Genomic DNA, 9,622 nt, shown 5'->3' with positions numbered 1-9,622 from the left:
AGAAAGGAGAAGCATGGCAGATACATTGGACAACACTACCACCGATTGCAGCAAGCTGTCAAGAATTGACAAAGTGCTCTGGTAAGAAGGTTTGCAAAGAAAGATGCAAGTGCAGAGCTTCCCTGCACATTACTCTGCAGCTGCATATGTGAACAGTAGCAGATCGAGAAACAGCAGCACAGTATGCATAACTTTGAGAATGTGCTAGTCGGGACAAAATTTATGTAAAGAAAGACAAACATTTAGGTGGTCATCTTGAGAAATATGTCTCAGAGTGCTTTTTAAACAGGAAAATATAATTCAGCAGGCTTCAAAACATAGGATTCCACACTTAGATCATGCAAATCAGACTACAAATATTTCTAAGCAAACCTTGGAGGACACTTGTGCCAAATTTGATGCTTGTATCATCATTTGCACGATTTTTCTGTTATCTGCCCCACTAATAATTGAGTTTCATCTTACCTCCCCCACCTCTGAAGGGGATGGTGTTCAGAAGGGATTCCCTGAAACTGAGCTGGTTCTGCCCGTGGAACGGGGTTAGTTATGCCTGTAGACTTAGTTACTTTACGAATAGGGTAAACATCAATGAGATCATAGAGGGTGGAGTTTGAGAAAGGGGTTGACAGAGAGAGAGAATGAGAGGGAGAGGAAGTGAGAGAGAGTTGAAGAAAGAGGAAAACAGGCCGGTTAGGGTTAGAGAGAGAGGGGGACAGAGACAGAGAAGAGCAGGTGTTTGAGAGAAGAGAGTTGGTTTTAGTGAGAAGAAAGAGGGAAAGAGACAGCAATGATTGGAGAGAGAAAGAGAGGGCAAGAGAAAGGAGCGAGAGAGAGAGAGAGAGAGAGAGAGAGAGAGAGAGAGTTGGTATTAGTGAGAAGAGGGAGAGAGAGATGGTTGGAGAGAGAGAGAGAGAGAGAGAGAGAGAGAGAGAGAGAGAGAGAGAGAGAGAGAGTAGAGGGGATGTTAGGTAGAAGAAAGATGGAAAAAGTTTGAGAGAGACCTTACCTTACCGACCTTACATCTTGTTTGGGTTGCCCCAGGTCCCTCGGTGTGAGGCACCTCTAATGTCTACCAGAGAGTTGCTAGTACATCTTCCGGTATATTTTGCATCTTCCAATCTTGGATGGTCTGGATGCAACTTAGATATTTGTCAAGCTTATTCTTAAACACATCTACGCTCACTCCTGATATATTACTCAGATGAGCTGGCAACGCATTGAATAGACTCTGCATTATCGATGCTGGTGCGTAGTGGATTAATGTCCTGAGTGCTTTCCTTATTTTTCCTGGTATAGTTTTGGGCACTATTAATCTACCTCTGCTTGTTCTTTCTGATATTTTTAGCTCCATGTTGTTTTTGGCTATTCCTTCTATCTGTTTCCATGCCTGAATTATCATGTAGCATTCTCTTCTCCTTTCTAGACTATATAATTTTAAGGATTGTAGTCTTTCCCAGTAGTCAAGGTCCTTAACTTCTTTTATTCTAGCTGTAAAGGACCTTTGTACACTCTCTATTTGTGCAATATCCTTTTGATAGTGTGGGTACCATATCATATTGCAATATTCAAGTGGCTTACGAACATGTTTTATAAAGCATAATCATGTGTTCAGCTTTTCTTGTTTTGAAGTGCCGTAACAACATTCCCATTTTTGCTTTACATTTTGCCAATAGAATTGCTATTTGATCATTGCATAACATGTTCCTATTTATCATCACACCAAGATCTTTAACTGCTTCCTTATTTGTGATTGTCTCATTATTAGGTCCCCTATATGCACATAGCTTTCCTTCTCTGTCTTCATAATTTATTGATTCAAATTTATCAGAGTTAAATACCATCCTATTTACCGCTGCCCAATCATATACTTTGTTAAGGTCTCTTTGTAGCGTGTTCCTATCTTCATCACAAGTAATTTCTCTACTTATTCTTGTGTCATCAGCGAAACTACTCACTACCGAGTCCCTAACATTACTGTCTATGTCTGCAATCATAATAACAAACAGTAATGCAGCTAACACCGTACCTTGTGGCACACCGGATATTACCTTAGCTTCATCCGATTTCTCATCGTTTGCAATAACTATCTGTTTTCTGTTGTGTAAAAATTCTTTTAACCATCTTCCTTTTAACCATCTTCCTACTTTATCCACTATATTATGTTTTCGAATTTTCTTCACTAATATATTATGGTCTACCTTGTCAAAAGCTTTTGCAAAGTCTAGATAAACCACATCTGTTTCATTTCCGCTTTTAACATTTTTGTATATGTTCTCATGGTGGACTAACAGTTGAGTTTGTGTACTTTTTCCGGGTATGAAACTATGTTGTCCTGTATTTAAACAAATTATTTTTTATTAAATGTTTCATAATATTTTTCTTCATTACCCTTTCATACACTTTTATAATATGTGATGTTAGACTCACAGGCCTAAAATTACTTGCCTCTAGTCTATATCCACTTTTGAAAGTAGGGGTAATATATGCTAATTTGTGCTCATCATAAATCTTGCCTGTATCTACACATTGTCTTAATAATATTGCAAGTGGCTTTGCGATAGAATGAACTATATTCTTTGATAAAATAGCAGGGACACCATCAGGCCCTGCAGCAGCTCCATTTTTAATTTCATTAATAGCCTGCACAATATCAGCTTCATTAATATCTATGTCAGCTAAATATTCACTATTTTGGTCCCTTACTTTTATATCATTATCTTCATTATCAATTCTAGGGGTGAATTCTCTCTTATATCGTTCTGCCAATATGTTGCATATTTCCTTTTTTTCATTCGTTAATCTTCCTTCAATTCTTAGAGGGCCTATTTCTATTCTTCTTTTATTCATCTTTTTCGCGTACGAGTATAATAGTTTGGGGTTTTGCTTGATATTTACTAGGGTTTTTTTCTTCCAAGTCCCGTTTCTAATTTTCTTTTGATTGTATAATCTTTTGTTCTGCATTTCCTATCTTACTTTTTAGTTTTATAACTTTCCATGCATTTTTTCCTTTTGCAAGTCCTTTTTTCCACTTTCTGATTTTCTGGAACAAGATCCTTCTGTCTCTTGGTATGCATGACCGATGTTTACTTTTCTTCTTCGGTATATATTTATCCACTATTTTCTCTAATATTTTATATAATATCTCAGTATTTACCCTTATATCATCACTTACGAAAATGTTATCCCAATCTTTGTTTAATTCTTCATTTATTTCTGACCATTTTATATTTTTACAGTAGAAGTTGTATTTTCCATATCCTTCCCACTTTTTTCATTTCTTGCTTATCTCTGTTTTCACTTGCTTTGGAATGGACTGTTAATTCTATGACATTATGGTCTGAAATACTCGCATTATAAACTATTATTTCTTTAACATAATTCACCTTGTTCACAAATACTAGGTCTAAAGTAATTTCCTTTCTTGCTGGCAGGTGATTTATTTGTTGAATGTTGTAATCTAGTAGCATATCTAATAGCTTTTTGAATTGCCTCTTATCTTCTGCACTACTATTACTCTCTTTTTTATATGTATAAATACAACCACAATCTCCTATTTGTTCTTTCCAGTCTACGAAAGGAAAGTTAAAGTCTCCAGATAGGAGAATAGTCCAGTCCTTGTGATTTCTACATATATCATCCAATTTTTCTATTATTGTGTCAAACTCTTTAGTATTAGGGGGTCTGTATATTACTATGTTCATTAATTTTTCAGATTCAAATTCTACCGCTATTAGTTCATATTCTGAGTTACTATATTTCTCATATATTTTTCCTTGTTTTTTGTCTTTCCCATATGTTGCGGTTCCCCTTTGATTCCTATTTTTTCTATCTGATCTATAAGTTTGGAACCCTTTTATTTGATCGTCATTCCCAGTCTTTTGGGAATACCAGGTCTCACTTATATTCATTATATCTATTTTCTTTTCAATTTGGGTTAGTTCTTCAAAGTACTCTTTTTTTTTTTTTTTTTTTTTTGAGTTACTCATAACTAAACCCTGCGCATTCATCACTATGATGGTTTGTGTGTTTTCTCCCTCATTTAATATGGGTAATAATAAGGATTTTCCCATGTCTCTTTCCTGTTCTGGTATGTTGTTCTTTTCTTCATTTCCAGAAATTCTGACATAAAAAAATCCAACATTTCCATACTATTTGATCTTCCTTCATCATAATTATTCATTTTGTGTCTGAATCCGCAATTTTCTCCATATCTGCAATATCCTCTTGCATCATAAATACAGTTCTTATCTCTTGAGTTGTATCTGGGAGCTGATGCTTGGAAATATTTTGCTGACACTGCATATCGTGGTGATGGCTTGCTTTTTTCTTTCACCTGATATTCTTTGTTCCTCTCTTTATTTGTTTCTTTCTTATTTTGGATTTTATTATTTGATTGATTATTTATTTGATTTTGATTCATGGCTACAGGGTGCATATATTTACATTTTTTTTCGAACTTACATCCATTTCCTTCTTTTAGGTTTTTGCATATTTTTGGATGTAGATCTCTGCAATCATCCTCATAGCTGTCTACGTATGCACATTTACCATATATTTCATAGTTGTGACATACCTTAGGATGTTTGTAGTAACATCTTTCTCCGAATCTGCAATACCCTCTTTTCAAAAGGTTGCAGACTTTGTCTTTCTTGTCTATTTTTTCCTCTTTCCCATCATTGTGCAGATCTGGGTAGAGCCTCTTCTGGATTTTCTTGTGTTGTCATGTCGTAATTTATTTCTTCGTATGTATGCTGCTTGATTGCCTCATATGTAGTATCAATGAGTATCTCTGCATCCATACTTTTATCTTGTTCTTTGTTTTCCTTATTTTTTCTGTCATTTCAGTTTTGTTTACTTCTCTTCCGTTTTCCTCTTCTTCTTCTTCCTCTTCCTCTTCTTCTTCATCCTCAACTATTTGTACATTCAGTCTTGATTTAATAACATTGTCTATCCATGATAGACATGTTGAGCAAAATATTCTGGTATCTTTTCTCATATCTTGCATTACTTCAGTACATTGCAGATGCGTCGGAATGTTGCATGCAGAACATTTTCTGATCAGGTTTTGGGGATTAACTATGCTATACCACACCTTACACAGTTTGCATACTTTTGGCATTCTTTTTCCTATTGCATCAATTAGGATATTCACAATGTTCACCTTATTCAATTTGAAGGATCATATCCTTCTAATATATCTATGAATGCTTTTGTAGCTTTTTGGTTAGGGCTGTTGTTGATCTCATAGATGAGAAATGCCAGCTCCCTTCCTGCTACCTCATCATATTGCGAATCTGCTAAACACGCTAAATTTCGCCTTTTTTCTCCACAGTTGGAACTTACTGCCATCTTGATCTGATTTACAGTATTTCACTTGATAAACTAACTTAGTAGACGCTTTATACTACTATTTTCACACTAATCTTATCACGAATACTTCTAGATATTTATAAATTTCCAGACGAATGTTAAACGCGTGATATCTGTTGATTAATCAGACTGTGCGCGGTAATTTCTCACCAAGCAAAATGGCACTGAGAGAGAGAGAGAGAGAGAGAGAGAGAGAGAGAGAGAGAGAGAGAGTGAGCAAGTCTTATCAGTTTTCATTCGGAGTTATCCTTAGCAGAGCTGGGTCGGTCAGATAGTAAGTATAATCCTCCTTAATTCATAATTGAGTAATATCTGTCATACAATCCTCTAAAATACATGAGCCACGTGAGGAGCACCACAGTACTCCAAAATGCAGGAATCAAACATAATTCATAAGTGAGTCATATTTATCAAATACTCCATCATATATGAATCATGCAGGTCTTATATTTCTAGAATACAAAAGCCATGCAGGCGATTTTATATACCAGATTGAGTCACTCTGCACTGCTGAATAGTCGTACGAGTGTTATAATCTTGCACTATACTTGAGTCATACAATCATAAAATCCTTCTTGATGCAAAGGTTCGCGCATATTATAATATTACCTCCTCGGACGCATGTATTTTGTTCTATGGATGTCATCATCAACAAGAATATACGAGTCATGCACGCCTTATAAGGGTCTAGTATGTGGGAGTCATTTGGGTGTTATAATTAGTCCATGAGTCATGCAAGCGTGTTAAATGATTCATGAGACGTGAGGTATGCCTGCTATAATCATGCAGAAGACATGAATTGTACAGGTGTTCATTCCTTTCGTATAATACAAGTTACAATACTCTAGCATTCCTGAATTCTAGATGTGCCGCCAAAATTTGTGAATCGGATGTATGTTGTAATCCTCAAAAATATGTGGTATAATCAACCAGAATGCATATGCATACGCTATGCCAATTTTGTAATGTTCCAAATTATGTGAATCAGACGAGCTTTGTACAGTGGTGATCAAATCTCATGCGACATGACTCCATAGGATTTCGTTCAAAATTCACTAACTGGCAATCTAGCATGCTCCATATTTAACTTTTATTTCAATGCGAAAACGCGAGTATCGCATACACTAAGGCCATAATATGTTTCATAAGAGTGAATTCTGTCATATATTTAAAAATTGTAAGAAAATGTCACGTGTTGCCAAATTTCAGAAAAACCCTTACGAAACATTTTCAAAACTTTGGTTCACTCATTGCTGAAGCATTTGACCAAAACGAAGTCGCAATCAAACCTCAGTTCAAATGTTAAATAAATAAAAAAAGAACGAAAAAAATTGTCGTAACATTAATAATGCATCCAAAGCAAAACATAAAATTTGAAATAGTCCTATTTGATTGCTTTTCCCCCCAACGCTGAAAAAATGCAAATATGTATATACAAAAGTAGAATGCGCCCACCGATATCAGCGTGTGAGGAGAGCATGTGTGACGTATCAGTGTCGGTGCAACAACAACCACCTGGTATATAAGTAGGTCTACAATGAGTAGCGACCATTAAAATATCTTGAAAACATTTACTTTATGTGTTAAAGGAATATTTGGATTTTCATACAGTATTATTTGTTATCTTTCTTAAATATTTCAAAACTTATAGCATACTAGCAAATATTCGTCTATGTGTCAAAGCCAAGATATTATTCCTAGGCCTAGGTGTTAGATTTCTTTACTTTACACTTAACATTCGCATCTCTATATTAAAAATTTCTGGCCAGAAAGCAAATGAGGTTATCTACACATTCTTGCACTTCAAGTTACCTTATGAAAGAATAAATTATACACCAAAAGCGAGCAGAAGGACTTTTAAGAAAATAATATTGTAAACCAGTTGAAAAACAAGTGTTACATTTGCCTTGATATTAATAATTATGATATTTCGATTAATAACTATCTTCTCCATAATCCAAAATCATCATCATCTTTTATTCCTCAAAGAACAGATAATCTCTACAAATAAAAACATTAGTAAAGATTATATCTCAGAGAGCTTAGATTATTTTTCTGGGCCTATAAATCATTTTGCAACATACAGGCAGCTTAAACACAGCCTGAAACTTCAACATTCAAAGAAAACTGGTTGTAATTCATATTCCTCAAACAATAGGTGATCTCTACAAATAAATTCATCAGTAACAGATTACATCTCAGAGGGCTTAGATTATTTTTTTAGGCCTATAAATCATTTTCCAACATACAGGCAGCTTAAACGCAGCCCAAATCTTCAACATTCTAATGAAACTTGTTTTAATTCATATTCCTACATTGAAAGTGTTGTTATGACTGTTGAGCTTATTAGGTCTACTGTTATAATGTTGCAGACATGGTTATGTTGACCAGTCCGAGGAGCATGTTAAGTGTGCTTTCATTGCTGGCACCGCTAACTTTATCACACCACACTTGAACTGAGCAACGTAAAGATAAGAAAAATGACAAAATAAATTCAAATCACACAAATTAAGAATTATACCAATGCATAAAAGGGATCATATCTATTTAAACATAAGGAAAATAAGGCTAGGTGGGAATTCGCAAACTTTTCGACATGAATGACATTACAAATGAAAAAAAGAAAAAAATAGCACTACTTGGCAACATCACATTGAGTCTGAGAATATGGACGATACAAAAAGAATCATGTCGCATGAGATTTGAGCCCCACTGTACCTCTCCAAAAGTACAACGAGTTTAATCTACAAGAATGTTAGTCACTATAATTCTCTCAAAAAAATATTTAGGTGATTGAGTTGCTATAATCCAACACAGTTTAAGTCACACCATTGTTATTATAATCAGTCATAATACGTGCACCACGCTAATTTCTAAGTTATGATGGTGTTGTTTGAATGCTGAAGGGAAGTACGCAGGTACAGTGGTGCTCAAATCTCATGCGACATGATTCTTTTTGTATCGTCCAGATTCTCAGACTCAACGTGATGTTGCCAAGTAGTGTTATACTTTTTTTTCTAATGTCGTACATGTCGAAAAGTTTGTGAATTCACAGCTAGCCCTATTTTCCTTATGGCTATATAAATATGATCAATTTTATGCATTGGTATAATTCGTAATCTGTGAGATTTGAACTGATTTTCTTTTTTTACGCTGCTAAGTTCAAAGTGCGGTGTGATAAGGTTAGCGGTACCATCAACGAAAGCACACTTAACATGCTCTTCGGACCGATCAACATAACTACGTCTGCATTATGACAGTAGACCTAAGCTCAACAGTCATAACAACATTTTCAAAGTAGGAATCTGACGAATACAATAGTAATATGAATTTGAATTACAACCAGTTTTCTTTGAATGTTGAAGTTTTAGGCTACATTTAAGCTGCCTATATGTTGTAAAATGATTTATAGGCCTAAAAGAATAATCTAAGCCTTATGAGATGTAATGTTACTAATGTTTCTATTTGTAGAGATTACCTGTTCTTTGAGGAATAAAAGATGATGATTTTAATTATATGGAGAAGATGACTATTAATCGAAATATCATAAGTATTAATATCAAGGCGTATGGAACACTTGCTTTTGGTGTATAATTTATTCTTTCATAAGGTAACTTGAAGAACAAGAATGGGTTGATAACCTCATTTGCTTTCTGGACAGAAATTGTTAATAGAGAGATGTGGCTGTTAATTGTAAACTAAAGAAATCTAACACCTAGGCCTAGGAACAATATCTTGGCTTTGAAAAACGAATAATTGCATAGGCGAATATTTGCTAGTATGCCACAATTTTTTTTAAATATTTAAGAATTATAACAATTAATTATGTATGAAAATCCAAATAGTCCTCTAACACATATAAAGTAAGTGTTTTCAAGATAATTTCATTGTCGTTACTCAGTGTAGACCTACTTATGTTACACCGGGTGGCTGTTGTTGCACCGACACTAATGATAGATACGTCACATATGCTCCCCTCACACGTTGATATCGGTGGGCGCATTCTACTTTTGTATATACATATTTAAATTTTTTCAGCATTGACGTGTAAAAGCAATCAAATAGGACTATTTCAAATTTTATGTTGGCTCTGGAAGTATTATTAATGTTATGACAATTTTTTTCGTGTTTCTTTTATTGATTTGAACTGATGCTTGATGACGACTTCATTTTGGTCAAATGCTTCAGCAATGTGTGAACGGAAGTTTTGAAAATATTTCGAAAGAGTTTTTTCTGAAATTTGATACACATG

Source organism: Macrobrachium nipponense, chromosome 45, assembly GCF_015104395.2.
Source record: "Macrobrachium nipponense isolate FS-2020 chromosome 45, ASM1510439v2, whole genome shotgun sequence".
In the NCBI taxonomy this organism is placed as follows: Eukaryota; Metazoa; Arthropoda; class Malacostraca; order Decapoda; family Palaemonidae; genus Macrobrachium; species Macrobrachium nipponense.
Note: the sequence above shows the minus strand (reverse complement) of the source record.